Genomic DNA, 16,163 nt, shown 5'->3' on the forward strand with positions numbered 1-16,163 from the left:
TGAAAGAATGGTGAGTAGACCCAGATATACATTTAGGGAGCCAGGAGTCCAGTGGCTGCACAATTGGTAAACAAGTAAACAACAGAACAAACACCTAAGTGCTATGAGGGAAATAGCAAAGAAAGTGCTGCCACAAAGAAGAACTTAGGAACTATCAGAGGGGGTCAGGGAAGCTCTCTCTCTTTTGAGCGCGCGTACACATGCGTGCACACACACACACACACTCACACATTTATTTTAAATTTACTTTTTTTTTTTTGCCAGTGCTAGAGCTTGAACTAGGGCCTCAGACCTATCCCTGGGCCTCTTTAATCTCAAGGCTGATGTTATACCACTTGAGACAGAGACCGTGCCGTTTCTGGCTTTTTCCTGAGTAGTTTATTGGAAATAAGAGTCTCACAGACTTTCCTGCCTGGGCTGGCTTTGAACCGTCATCCTCATGCCTCAGCCTCTTGAGTAGCTAGGATTACAGGAATGAAGCACCAGTGCCTGCAGCTGCAAGCTTCATGCTTCATATATATATATTTAAGTTAGCATCAACTAGTTGTACAAGGGGCATGACAATTTCGTGTGTGTGTGTGTGTGTGTGTGTGTGTGTGTGTGTGTGTGTGTGTGTGTGTGTGTACCAGTTCTGGAGCTTGAACTTAGGGGTCTAGGCACTGTCCCTGGGCTTCTTTTGCTGAAGGCTAGTGCCCTACCACTGGAACCACAGCTCTACTTCCAGGTTTTTCTGTGATTAATTGGAGCTGAGTCTCTTGGACTTTCCTGCTCAGGCTGGCTTTGAACTTGGATCTTCAGGTTTCAGCCTCTTGAAAACCTAGTATTACAGGTGTGAACCACTGGCACTCTGTTGGCATGTCCGTTTCTGTATAGAATGCATCTTGATCAGAGTCATTCCATCTGCCGTTCTCTCTGCCCCTCCTCCCCTTCCCGGTTTAGTCTGGGAAGTTTTGTTGTTCTGTTTACACATGTATATAGGAAGTATTTTGACTATATTTGTCCTCCTTTTTCCTCCTGTCTACCTCTCTCCTACTAGTGCCCACCCACATCCCAGACAAGAAATAGTCTTTTTGGTGCTGGTCTTGGGGCTTAAATTCAGGGCCTGGCTTGGACCTTACCCCTGAGCTTTTATTTCTTCAAGGGTAGCATTCTCCACTTGAGCCACAGCTCCATTTCTGGTTTGTTTTTCTGTGTGTGCTTAACTGGACATAAATGTCTCCAGCCTGGGCTGGCTACAAACCATGATCCCCAGATCATCTAGCTAGGGTTATAGGAATGAGCCACTGGTATCCAGCTTCCGCTATTAATTTTAGTTTAAGTGCATGTTCATTGTTGAAAGGGGCTTCACCATGGTATCTCACACATGCATATCCTATATTTTAATCAGGTTGGTATGTACATCTGTATATACATATATTATGTAGCTATGTACATACATATATGAAATGTATCTATATGTATATGATAGTTTGCATTTACATGTTTATCTTTTAGATCTAGTATTCACATATGAGAGAAAATGTGAATTCTCCTGAGCTTAGATTGTTTTGCTTAATATAATGGTTTCTAGATTTATGCATTTCTCTACTAGTGACATAATTTCTTCTTTATGGCAGAATAATACTCCATTGTATATGTATAAAGGTACTTGTGTTTGAACTCAGGGACTTGGGCTTTACTACTGAACCATGTTGTCAGTCATAAGCATTTTGTGAGTGATTAAGTGCTAGCTTCTAATTTTTGGTTAAAAATAACTTCAGTGACAAGACTACAGAGCTGGCTTTTCTTTAATGGAAAGCAGTGTTAGCATTATATAAAGAAGAAAAGCAGTACTCTTTCTTTTCTGCTTTCCTTTTTTGGGGGGAGTGGTCAGGGTTTTGCTATGTGTACTAGGTTGTTTTGGAACTTGCTATGTGTCCCAGGTTGGCCTTAAACTCACTATGTAGCCCAGGCTGGTCTTAAACTCAGCCTCTCAGGTGCAGAGATCATAAGCATGCCCCACTATGCTTGGCTCAGAATGATCAATTCTGGGAGCCACACAGTTGAGATAACCACCAGTTTCCCTGAACAGTTTTTCCTAGTTCTATGGGAAAACACATAGCTACCCCTAGTGTGGCTGTTTCATTCACTTGAGATCTGAATCATTGTCTTGAATGGAAATTTCTTCATTAAGATAAATAACTCCCAGCCATCTTTAATGGGAGATCCTGAACATATCATAGGAGAACATAAACCGTACAAGCCTGTCCAGAACCAACATGAAGATTCCCTCCTTCAAGTCTGCAGCCCTTCAAGGAACAGCAGCTTCCTCTGAGGGAATTTGGAGAATTGGCTTTCTGAATGCCAAAAATAATGAGCAATAATTCTTTGGACTCATGTAAATTCTTCGTCTACATTCAAATGTCTGATTTTTATATTTGGGCTTTCAGAGAACTTTTTCTAATCAGTTTTTTTCGTTTGTTTTTGCCAGTCCTGGGACTTGAATTCAGGGTCTGAGCACTGTCCTTGGGTTTTCCTCAAGGCTAATAATGCTCTACCACTTGAGCCACGGCACCACTTCTGGCTTTTTTCAGTGTATGTGATACTGAGGAATCGAACCCAGAGCATTATGCATGCTAGGCAAGCACTTTGCCCCTAGGCCAAACTCCCAGCCCCCAGTTTTTTTTTAAGGCCTTAGTGTTGCTTCTTTTTCCCCCATTTCCTTTTCCTAAGCAAATTAATGTTTAGCAACTTTAAACAATTGACAGGCATTTGGTCACCTCTGGGAGAGATTTAATTTTTCAGGGAGAGAGAATGAAGGAAAATTGATGCTGAAGTATACTTGATGTAAATGACTAAGCCCTTGTGTCTCCTTTAAACTGGTGTAGGGGTCCATCTGGTGGCCAAAGGGTTTTAAACACTTATCAAGCCTCTTCTTCCCTCTCATGGCATGAGGTGGTATGGCACTCCAGGAATCCTTTCTGTGCCTTTAGAACTACAGAAATAGACACATCAGGAAGGAAGAAATTAACAGCATTTACTTAACTCCTATAAAACAGATGGGGCTCAGAGATGAGCCAGGACAATAGCAACACAGTCATAGCATCTGAAATTCCTGCCTTCTGGCCACCGGATATTTAAGAAAATCCCAAATATTAACGTCCAAATCTGAATCCTGGCACGGGCCTCATACCTATATTTCTAGCTACTCAGAAAGCTGAGCTAGGAAAGATAACAGTTTGGTGCCAGCCCAGGCAGGAAACTTTGAGGGACTCCGTCTCCAGAGTAATCAACAAAAAACTTGGCTGGGGTTGTGGCTCCAGTGGTACAGTGCCAGCTATAAGCAAGAAAGCCAAGTAAGCAGGAGGTTGAGACTTCAAGTTCCTATACTGGCAAACAAAAGAAAACAAAAAAGTCAAAATATGTAAGTTTGGGTGGACTTGGGATAGGGATATATTAATATTTTCAATTAAAAAGATTTATTAAGGTAGGTAGGGCCATATCTCAACTTGTAAAGAACTTGCCAAGCATGCTTGAGGCCTTGAGTTCAATTTCCAGAAAAAAGTCAAACCAAACACACACACACACACACACACACACACACATCGGAACTATATATAACTCTTTAAAATTCTTTCTATATAATCTCACTGCTCAGGCAAGAATGGAAATTTAATCTGAGGGGGGGAAAAAAAAAACTAAAGGAAAAAAATGGTGAAATGACTCCAGTAATAGAGTACTAGTATGAGACTCTGAATTTAAAACCCCAGTAACCATCAACAAACTATCTTATTCTTTTTTGTTGGTGGTGGTAGTGGTGGTGGAGCTTGAACTGTGGGCCTGGGTATTGTCCCTGAGCTCTTCAGCTCAAGGTTAGCACTCTACCACTTTGAGCCACAGCACCTTCTGGTTTTCTGGTGCTTCATTGGAGATGAGAGTTTCAAGGACTTTTGTGCCTGGGCTGGCTTTGAATGGCGATCCTCGGATCTCAGCCTCCTGAGTAGCTACGATTACAGGCCTGAGTGGTAGTACCCGGCTATCTTATTCTTAAATTGTAGAATTCTAGAGATAGAAGAGTTCTCAGAAATTACTCAACAAAAATTCTCTTTGGGAGCCTAAAGGTGGGACGTAGGGATGAAGTAGATATGCATCAACTTGTGTCCTCAATGAATTTAGAGGACAATAGACAAGATTAACAAATACTAGGTGGTCTGGTGGGTAGGAAGGCACCCAGGAGTCAATAAAGGCTTAAAAGAGAGGAAGCAGAACCTGATTTGTCTTGCAGAATAAGGAATTTCCCAAGGAACTATGGGAGTGGGGATGGAAGAGGAGACCCAGGCAGTCTAGAAGCACTTCAGGCACTGCAGACAGGGATGGCTGCAGCATGTGGTGTGAGGTGCAAAATAGATGCTCTTTGAATGAGTAAACAATGGTGGTGGAAGAGGAAGTAGAAGAGATTGTGTGGGCCCAGAGCGTAGCAGCAAGGAGCTTGAATGTCGTGTTAAAATAGGAGAGGCGGTATTGGGATGGAGGGCCATTGGTGAACTTCAGTAGCAGTTACAGGATCAGATTTGTATTTTAAAATTATTTTAAGACAGGTGCTGGTGGCTCACGCCTGTAATCGTAGCTATTGAGGAGACTGAGATATGAGGACTGTGGTTCAAAGTCAGCCTGGGCAGGAAATTCTAAGAGTGTCTTACCTCCCATTAACTACCAGAAAAACCAAAAAGTGCTGTGGCTCTAGGTGATAGAGCACTAGCCTTGAGCAAAGAGCTCAGGAACAGTGCCCAGGCCCAGAGTTCCAGCTCCATGAACAACAACAACAAAATAAGTATTTTAGCTGACATGAGGAGAAGGCAAAGAACTCTAGCGGGCTTATTTATTTATTTTTGTGCTAGTACTGGGTCTTGAACTTCAGATCTCAGTCTTGGTTGGCTTTTTCACTCAAAGCTGAAAGAACACATTACCTGATTCTCCTGTAGGACTGTCAAAAAGGAAGGTAGCCTGAGGAGACCTACAAAACTTCAAGATAACTTGTATATATTGCTAAATTTGCAGTTCTTTGTTTCTGTAGCCATAAAAAGCTAATATTTAGTTGCATTACAATTTAATTCCTTAGCACAGTCATACTTCAATGAGAATTGGAGCAAAGTTGTGGCTCTCTCCATCTACTAGAGTTCACACATGTGGGAGAGGAGGAGAGGAAGGTTAGATACTGCGCAAAGATAGGAATGAGTCCTTTTGCTCTCCAGTCCAGAAGGGGGTGGAGTTCAGAAGATGATCCCTTACAGATCATATAAATAACTGGAGGAGAGGAGCTTCAGGACTCCGAACCCAAAAGGAGTGCTAAGGAGGTAGAAATGTTAGTCACACTAATTTGCTCATTGTACTCTCTATGTATTGAATGATCATACTTTACCCTATGAATATATACAATTAGAATAATCGACCCTAGTACTGCAAAATAACTGGTAAAAAAAATTGACACATACAAATTCAACTTCTACTACTTTGAGGATTTTAAAAACCCACTGGAGCACATCTCCTGAGCCAGGGTAAAAACCTTTATAGGTAGTAAAAGGCAGGAAATTGTGTTCAGAGGAGCAAGCACAACAAAGGAGACTTCTTAGTTCAAATCTTGTTATCCCTCCACCCAGGGCTGTCCCAGCACCCAGGAGAATACTTAGCTAGGTTACACTGAACTAATTCAATTTTAATGAAATGCATTTCCTCAGCACTGGAGCTGGAAGGCAAGTGCCTTTTACTGACAGTCTCCTTGGCATGAAGCCATTCTGCTGAGTGTCACTGTCCGTCTTCATCAGATAGCTACCGAGATCTAGTGACTTGAAGATCACTTTGAGAAATCAAAACCATGGAGAGGTGGCATTGATTTAATTTATCACAGAGTATGCACAGGAAAAATAAAGTTATTCCTTAATAAGTTAATAAAGAAATGTTTTGGAAGGAGAAGGGTAGAAGGGGTAGATTGATTAGAATATACTGGAAACATATGTGGAAATGTAACTTAAAGTCCTCTGTATAATTAATGTAAATTAATAAAAATTATGCCATAAAAGAAGTATTTAGGATATTACTAAGGTAATGCATAATACATAATACTGTAATATAGCCTTTTCTGTGGTAACAAGGACATTGATTTTGGTATATTTTTTGAGTTATGTTTTGAAATTTTATTAACTTGAAGTAGCTGTACACAGGGTTTCAATTCAACATGTCAGAATAAGATATTTCTTGTAATTTTTAACCTCACATAAAGACATCAGTACTTTTCTTTATATTAATGTATTAATCATTTAAAAAAAGGGGGGATTGAGGGGCCGGGAGTTTGGCCTAGTGGTAGAGTGCTTGCCTAGCATGCATGAAAGCCTGGGTTTGATTCCTCGGTACCACATACATAGAAAAAAGCCAGAAGTGGTGCTGAGGCTCAAGTGGTAGAGCTTTAGCCTTGAGGTCAGTGCTCAGGCCCTAAGCTCAAGCCCAGGACTGGCCAAAAAACCTCCCATGTTTCAAGTGGCAAAATGCCTACCTGGCAAACACAAGGCCCTTGCATTCTAATTCCAGCACTGCCCAAAGGAAGAAACTATATTATGGACATTATTTTATCACTTATTCACAAGAACTTTAATGTATCTTACATATGTTCTTGTCAATACTCAAAAGTGGAGAGGTGTGATGGCACATAACCAAAGATGAATTGCAACAAATAAAATGTACAAAAAGTAAAATTTAGCTTCATGTTTTCCCATAATTGTATGTATGACTTATATCAGTTTTTTCCCTCTTATATCATGAGTTTTTCTTCAGCTTATTTTTTTTCCTCTAGAGGAATTTGGGCTTGAACCCAGGACCTTTTTCTTGCACAAGAATGGCATTCTACCATTTGAGTCACACCTCTACTTTTTACTTTTTGCTTATTAATTGGAGATTGAGAGCCTTACAGACTCTTGTGCCTGGGCTGACTTCAAACTGTGTGTCTCCCGAGGAGCTAGACTGACAGATGTGAATTTATCTTTCCTTGTTTTACCATAAAAAAGTGAATATTCTCTGCTTCATCAGTGTTTAGTCCTACCTCATCAACACTCTCTATATTTATTCTTTCTTTATGTTTTACACTGTACACTCCATTTTTTTTTTTTTTTTTTGTAGGTGGTAGGGCTTGGACTCTGGGCCTGGGCGCTGTCTCTGAGCTCTTCAGCTCAAGGATACCACCCTATCCCTGGAGGCACAACACCACTTCCCATTTTCTAGTGGTTAATTGGAGATAAGAGTCTCTTGGTCTTTAGTGCCCAGGCTGCCTTTGAACTGGGATCCTCAGATCTCAGCCTCCTGAGTAGCTAGGATTACATGGGCGAGCCACTGTGCCTGGCACCATTAAAAAAAAAAATGGCGGCAGTAAATGGATCCAAAGTCTTGCTCATTCTAGGAAAGTTCTCTTTCTCTCTCTCTCCCTCTTTTTTTCTTGCTGGTTCTGGGGCTTGAATTCGAGCCACAGCACTACTTCTGGATTTTTCTGAGTAGTTTACTGGAGATAAAAGAGTTTCCCAACATTTTCTGCTTGGACTGCCTTTGAACCTTGATCCTCAGATCTCAGCCTTCTGAGTAGCTAGGATTATAGGTGTGACTACACAAGTTCTCTACCAACTGAGATGTATTTCCAGTCCTTTAATATTTTTCTTTCTTTTTGTGGACTGTAGTTGGCTGTGCTTGCTAGGCTGCCATAAAACCATATATACATATATGTATACACACATATATGATATATATTTCATTTTCCAATGAATATGCAATTATGGACTATATAAAAACATCTTTTTGACATAAAGAATGACCATTTTGGGCTGGTAACATGATAGATTGCTTGTGTAGCATGTATGAAGCCCTGTGTTCCATTCCTCAGTATTATATAAACAGAAAAAGCCAGAAGTGGTGCTGTAGCTCAAGTGGTAGAGTGCTAGCCTTGAGCAAAAAAAGCTCAGGGACAACACCCAGGCCCTGAGCTCAAGTCTCAGGACTGGCAAAAAAAACAAACGGCCACTTTGGGTCCTTATGAGAAGAGATTTATGCTCATGCAGGTTAGGTAGTCAAACATTTGAGATAAGCTAATTTCAGTGCCCCCCCCTCCCCCCCAGATGATGCAGCTCCTTCTGAAGTCAGCTGAGGTTACACATAGTCAAGTTGAAAAGTAGGAGAAGTGAATTCAAGTGTTTGGAAACCCTCCACATACAACAGCCACTCACTTATCTCTGGGACAAGCCACCAACCTTCCAAAATCTGGCTAAATTTTGATATATCTGTTATTTTTTTTTTCAGCCCTGGGGCTTGAACTCAGGGCCTGGGCACTTTTTGTTCAAGGCTGCACTCTATTACTTGAGCCAGAGCTCCACTTCTGGCTTTTCTATGTATGTGGTACCAAGGAATCGAACCCCGGGCTTTGTGCTCTACCACTACGCTGCACTCCCAGCCCCATATTTGTTGTTGTTTAGATAATTATTTTTCCTGCTGTGGGAACTGAAGTCAGGGCCTAGGTGCTGTCCCTGAGCTTTACTGCACAAGGTTGGTGCTCTACCAGTTGAACCACAGGTCCATTTTGGGCTTTTTGTGGTTGATTGAAAATCAGAGTCTCAAAGAATTTTTTGCCCCTGGACTGGTTTTGAACTGCGAGAGGTTTTTGTTTTGTTTTTTGGTTCCATATGGACCTTGAACTCCAAGTACTGAGCTGCAGCTGGGAATTTGCATTTCCTTCTTTCTTTCCTCCCTTCCTTCCCTCCCTCTCCACCCTTCTCTTTCTTTGTCAGTCATGGGGCTTGAACTCTGGGCCTGGGCAGCCTGGGCGCTGTCCCTGAGCTCTTCAACTCAAGGCTACCGCCCTATCCCTGGAGCCACAGCGCCACTTTCCATTTTCTAGAGGTTAATTGGAGAAAAGAGTCTCAGGGACCAGCTTGTTTTTTTTTCCTTCACTTCTTAATAGCTGTATGTATACATCTCCAATGTAATGTTATTTCTGATGTGTGGATGGCATGTCCTTCTGGTTTTTCTTTGCCTTCTCTCTTATTAAGCATTAACGTATCTCTTTCAAAAAGAAAAATCCCACTTTTCATGAGCTACTGTCCTCTGGATACCAACCTTGCCTCCTTCACTGTCAACATTTTTAAGAGAACTGCCCCTCAACTCGGCGCTGGCAGGTTCACGTCCTCCATGCCTTCTTGTGGCAAACGTTTAGCTATCCGCATGTTATCATTCACATACATGTGAAAAAGCAAGGTATACAACAGTTTCCCTAGATCGACTCTGTACGAAAGACGCGGGAGAATAAGTGCCAATCTTGTTACTTCGGAGCAGCTGGACGGCTGATGGAAGTTCTACTTCCTTCTTTTTCAGAACGCCCCACAATTTAACCAAGGACGCTTTACCGGCATTTTAGCACGCATTTCGATGTCACTTAGAAACCCTCAAGAGACGTGACAGCGAGCAGCGGAGGGACCCGCCGGCCTCCGTGCCGTCTCTGGTCACCAAGCCAAGGGGGCGCCGCCGCCTCGCTTCCCAGGTCCCGCGCAGCCGCTCGCCCGCCAGCCCGCCGCGGAGCCTGCCGGGAGAACCCGATTGGTCAGTTTCTCCCCCCACCAGGGCGCGCCGCACGCTCACCGCTTTTTCCCCCAAAGACCCGCCCTCCCCTCCCCCCCGAGCGTCTCCGCTTTTCCCGGCTAACATCTCCGGTTACCTTGGTAACAGACAACGCTCCGGTCCCGCCCTTTCCCGGAATGCCCTGCGCCTTCTGCTTCTCACTCACTTCCGGAGCTGAAGGTCAATTCCTTGCGGAAGTAATCACCCATTGGCTGCCTGCGGTTCCGGCCGTGGTGGGAACGGGCGTGGCGCGTTTGTACCGCGCTAGGCCGCATGTTTTTAAGGCTTCTTAACCTTTTTACTTGATTAGAAAGCCGAGGAAAAGTTTGATCTCGGTGAAATTCCACAAAAGGATTTCGATATTAGTTATTTAAAAAAAGTGAAAGGCGAGCCAGGGGCGGTGGCTCACGCCTGAAATCCCAAGCTACTCAGGAGGCTGCGATCTGAGGATCCTGGTTCCAAGCCAGCCCGCGCAGGAAAGTCCGATTAACCACCAGGAAAATGGAAGTCGAACTGTGGCTCCGGCCGTAGAGCGCTACCATTGTGCAAAGGAATATTCAGGGTCAGGGCCCGGGCTGTGAGCTCAAACCCCAGCCCCATTACCCCCACCAACACAAAACAAAGCGCCCGGGGAAGAGGTGTGCATTAGCTTGGTATACTATTCCGCACCACACACCTACACAAAGGTACTTGTTTACAGTACAAACAGAACGTCAAAAGGAAAAAAAAAAGTTAAAAAAATCTGGAAGATGATAAATATTTTGAAAATCACATTTTAAAACTTATTACTGAAAAGAAATTTAAATATGCTCCTTACTGGTGACTTAACGCCTGTAATCGTAGCAACGCAGGAGGCTGAGATCTGAGCATCGTAGTTTTTAGTTGGGATTTTGTTCGTACCTGCAATTAACCACAAAAAAGCCTGAAGTGGACCTGTGACTCAAAAGGTGGAGGGCGAACCTGGAGCACAAAAGCTTATGGACTAGCAGCCTCCCCACCACACCCCGCAAAACAAAAAAAAACAAAAAACAAAAAAACCCACACAAACCCTAATTGTATGAGGCTGAAGAAGGACTGTGGCAAGTTGGAGGACAGCCTGGCCATTTAAACAACCAAAGAGCAAACAACAAAGAAGCAAACAACAACAAAAAAGACATGAGTAGTCAGTTCTCTTACCCCTCTTAATGGACATTTAAGCTGTACTCTCTACTCCTAATTAGTTCTGCAATGGAAAAGTGAAAACGTTTAGACCGCAATCCTTCTTTCCTCTCATTTCTTTGTAGTAGTTTGTTTTTAAAGTCATTTGTGCTTGAACTTCCTAATCTTCTATGCCTTCTATTATCTATTTTTCTTTTTCTTTTTTTTTTGTCAGTCGTGGGGCTTGAACTCTGGGCCTGGGCATTGTCCCTGAGCTCTTCAGCTTAAGGCCACCACCCTACCCCTTGAGCCACAGCCCCACTTCCAGTTTTCTAGTGGTTAATGGGAGATGAGTCTCATGGACTTCAATGCTGGGCTGGTTTTGAACCTCCATTTTCAGATCTCAGCCTCCTGAGTAGCTAGGATTTCAGATGTGAGCCGCTGTTCCCGGTATCCCTGAGCTCTTTTGCTCAAGGCTAGTGCTCTACACTTTGAGCCACAGCTCCACTTCCATTTTTAGATGGTTAACTGGAGATATGAGTTTATGGACTTTCCTGCCCAAGCTGTGTTTTTTAGATCTCAGCCTCCTCAGACCCTGGTATTACATATATGAGCCACTAGAACTTACACATATGGCATACCACTACATTTGATTGCTTAAATTTTCTCATTATAAAAGTAATGCATGGGCCGGGAGTTTACCCTAGTGGTTAAAGTGCTTGCCTAGCATGCACGAAGACCTGGGTTCGATTCCTTGGTACCACATATATAGAAAAAAGCCAGAAGTGGTGCTGAGGCTCAAGTGGTAGAGCTCTAGCCTTGAGAAAAGTCCAAGGACAGTGCTCAGACCCTGAGCTCAAGCCCAGGACTGGCAAAAAAAAAAAAAAAAAGTAATGCATGACTTTTGTACAGTGGGAAGTTCAGAAGAACATCACTAAGAAATTCTAACATCTGGATGGCAACTGATAATTTGAAATATAATTTTTGTCTTTGTTTTCTTAACAGTGAGTTTAAAATGTATATGTTAGGATCAGGGGGCTTGTGTCACATACCTGTAATCCTAGCTACTTGGGAGGCTGAGATCTGAGGATTGCTGTTTGAAGCCAACAGGGCAGCAAAGTCTGTGACACTTACCTCCAGTTAATCACGAAAAAAGCCAGAAGTGGAGCCATGACTCAGGTGGTAGAGTACTAGCGCTGAACAAAGGAAAAGCTTGGTGCCAATGGCTCACACCTGTAATACTAGCTCCTCCGGAAGCTGAGATCTGAGGATCACAGTTCAAAGCCAGCCATGTCAGGAAAGTCTTGTGAGACTCTTGTCTTCAATTAACCACTAGAAATCTGGAAATGGCACTGTGGCTTATAGTGGTAGAGCACTGGCCATGAGCAGTATACTCTTAGGGACAGTGTCTAAGCCCTGATTTCAATACCCACAACCAACCAAAAAAGAAAAAAAAGTTCAGGCACAGCACCCAGATCCTGAGTTTAAGCCCCAGGACTGGCACCCTCTCCATCCCAAAAAGGTGTTTAAGGGAAATTACTGCCTTTTTTTTTTTTTTTTTTTTTTTTGCCAGTCCTGGGCTTGAGCTCAGGGCATGAGCACTGTCCTTGGACTTTCTCAAGGCTAGAGCTCTATCTCTTGAGCCTCAACACCACTTCCGGCTTTTTTCTATGTATGTGGTACCGAGGAATCGAACCAGGGTCTTCGTGCATGCTAGGCAAGCACTCTATCACTAGGCCAAACTCCCGGCCCCATTACTGCAATTTTTATTCACATAGTGGAATCATATTTCAAGTAAGATTTCAGATGTTTATAGCTGATAGTCCATTTCATATCTTTCCTTCTCTGTATAGCTTTCTTTAGTATTCCAAACTAATCATGTTCAATTATAGTGGTTTAGTTTTCCATATGTGTACGTTTAGTTCTTTAATTAGATTGAAAACTGGTTGTGTGGTCGTGGATAAAGGATTCAGTTTTGCTGAGCCTACTTTCCCTGTTTTTATAAATTAGGGATAATACTACTTTGTAAGGTTGAAGTGAGGATTAGAAATAATGTATTTCTCTTTATTGGATTTATACAGAGGGATTACAGTTACATATCAACTTTATAATAGCAATATAGAAAATTAAAAAAATCTACCCAAGGTAATCTCTGTAAAATGTATCTTAAAAAATTTTAGCTTCTGGGGTCCCGGGAGTTTGGCCTAGCGGTTAAAGTGCTTGCCCAGCATGCACAAAGACCCGGGTTCGATTCCTCGGTATCCCACATACACAACCAAGCCGGAAGTGGCAGAGACGAGACACAACCAAACCGGAAAAGTGGCAGAGACGAGACTGCGACGGCGACAGAGAGGGAAAGAAGCGAGCTGAGCTGAAGTGAACAGAGCCCAACCGAGTGGTGGCCGGAGCGAGCGGGGCCGGAGCGAGCAGGGCCGGAGCGTGCGGGAGCGAGCCGAGCCAGAGCCAGCGAGGCCAGAGCGAGCCGAGCCAGAGCCAGCGAGGCCAGAGCGAGCGGGGCCAGAGCAAGCCAGGGCCGGAGCGAGCGGGGGCAGGAGCGTGCGGGAGCGACCCGGGCCGGAGCGAGCGGGGCCAGAGCAAGCTGGAGCGAGCCAGGCGGAAGCAAGCGGGGCCAGAGCGAGCGGGGCCGGAGCGAGCGGGCCGGAGCGAGCGGGGCCTGAGCTAGAAAGAGGGCCTAGCTGGGCCGGAGCGAGCAGGGCCGGAGCGAGCGGGGCCGGAGCGAGCGGGGCCTGAGCTAGAAAGGGGGCCTAGCCGGGCCGGAGCGAGCAGGGCCGGAGCGAGCGGGGGCCAGAAAGAGAAAGGGGCCAAAAAAAAAAAATAATAAAATGCTCTATAAAAAAAAAAAATTAGCTTCTGGACCAGGAGTTTGGCCTAGTGGCTTGCTTAGCACGTGTGGAGACCCAGGTTTTACTCCTCGGTACCATATTCATAGAAAAAAGCCAGAAGTGGTGCTGTGGCTCAAGTGGTAGAGTTCTAGCCTTGAGAAAGCCCAAGGGCAGTGCTCAGGCCTTGAGTACAAGCCCCAGGACTGGCAAAAACAAATAAATAAAATGAAAAAAATCTTGATAAAAATTAGCTTCTTCAGTCTATTAAATAGGTGTTTAAGAAAACTGGAAATGGCATTGTGGCTCAAGTGGTAGAATGCTAGCCTTGAGCTGAATTGCTCAGGAAAAACACCCAGGCCCAGAGTTTAAGTCCCAGGACCAACACACACACACACACACACACACACACACACACACACACACACACACACACACACACACACACACACACACACACACACACACACACACACACACACACACACACACACACACACACACACACACACACACACACACACACACACACACACACACACACACACACACACACCAGGTGTTGATAGTCTTACAATATTTCAAATGAATGAGTACTCTTTGCATCCACTCAGTTTATTTATTGAGCACCAAGGATGCTATAAGGCCCTGTTCATAGTTCTTAAGGTCTTGTGAACCCATAGTTTATTTAGGTTTATTTCCTACGTAAACCATCTGCTGCTTTTCAACTTCAGCAGTTCTCTTAAAGCATCTTGTTTCTGTGGACCTGACTGGCCCATCAGAGTAGGACAGATGAATGAATGTGTGGTAAGTAGAGCTGAATAGTGTGGAAACAACACATCCATTAGATAAGATCTAGAAGGCTGTGATGAAAACAACAAGTGCTTTGTACTTTGGGAGAACAGGAGACATGGGTTTTGATTAGGGTCACTGATAGTGCCTTGTGGTGGATTGGTAGTCTTGACCTAATTGTGGGGACTGAGAAAAATTAACTTATGATTTTCATTTATTCTTCTGTCTTTGTCTTACAGAGTTGAGTTGATCCAGGGAAACTGTTTTATGCCTTGCCTTTTCACATATATGTGAATAATAAAATTCTAATAGCAAAACCTTTGCCACAGAAGGTACGGAGGATGTAAATCTGTCTGTAGTGCATTGAGGTGCAGCATGTGAACAATTCTTTTTTAAGAATGTTGACAGTAAAGTGGGGTGAGGTGATTCACGCCTGTAATCTAACTACTCAGGAGGCTGAGATCTGAAGGTCATGGTTCAAAGCCATCAAAGGCACTAAAGACTGAGACTCTTATCTCCAACTAACCACTAGAAAATGGGAAGTGGGGCTGTGGCTCAACGGGTAGGGCCAGTAGGGTGCTGGCCTTGAGCTGAAGAGCTCAGAGACAATGTCCACATCCAGTGGTAGGGCAGTAGCCTTGAGCTGAAGAGCTCAGGGACAGCGCCCAGGCTCAGAGTTCAAGCCCCATATCAGACAAGACAAAAAAAAAAAAAGAATGTTGACAATAAAGCAATGTTGGGATCCAGAGGAGAGCACGGGAAAAGTGGAATTTTTCTTTATGAAAGAGATACATTAATGCTTTTTTTTTTTTGGTGGGTCATGGGGCTTGAACTTGTCTTGGGTGCTGTCCCTGAGCTCTTCAGCTCAAGGCTACTGCCTTACCGTTGGGCCAAGACCCATTTCCTATTTTCTAGAGATTAACTGGAGATAAGAGTCTCCTTTTGTGCCCTGGCTGGCTTTGAACCTTGATCCTCAGATCTCAGCCTCCCGAGTAGCTAAGATTACAGGCGTGAGGCACCATGCCTGCCATTAATGTTTAATAAGAGAGAAAGAAAGAAAGAAAAGAGAAATCTAAGAAAGAAAAGGAAAATCAGGAGGAGATGCCATCCACACAGAAATAACATTACATTGGAGGTATATACATACGACTGTTAAGAATTAAAGAAAAAAAATAAAGTTATGAGATAAGGTTTGGCGGAAAAAAGGAACAGGATTGTTATCAGAATTATTAGGGGACCTGATGAGCCATGTCTTTTTTTTTTTTTTAAATTGTGTTGAGGTCCTGGAACTTGAACTCAGGACCTGAGTAATGGCCTGAACCTTTTGTGCTCCAGACTAATGCTCTATCACTTGAGCCAGGGTATCTCCACTTCCGGCATTTTAGTAATTAATTGGAGATGTCTCACGGACCTTGCTGTTCGGGCTGGCTGTGAATCTCAGTCCTCGATCTCAGCCTCCTGAGTAGCTAGGATTACAGGCATGAACCACTCGTGCTTGATATTTGATGTCCTTATACTTATATTCGTATGACAGTTTTCAGTGTTTCTGAAAAACAGTGCTCTTTCATCACGTTCTGAGGCGTCTTGGATAGAGTGGACCGGAGGGATGATGATGGCACAAGTCAGGAAAGAGTTGGATCAGGGATGGCAGCGGGCCTGCACAGGAGTAAGGCCAGGGAGTGGGAGGATGGCAAAGACCTTCGATGGCAGAAGGGGGCACTTAGCGGGCAGTATTGGGTAGGAGGAGGAAGGAATGTCTAGAAGGGTCAGGAC

This window comes from Megascapheus bottae, chromosome 2 (genome assembly GCF_031878675.1).
Source record: "Megascapheus bottae isolate mThoBot1 chromosome 2, mThoBot2.hap1, whole genome shotgun sequence".
Taxonomy (NCBI): domain Eukaryota; kingdom Metazoa; phylum Chordata; class Mammalia; order Rodentia; family Geomyidae; genus Megascapheus; species Megascapheus bottae.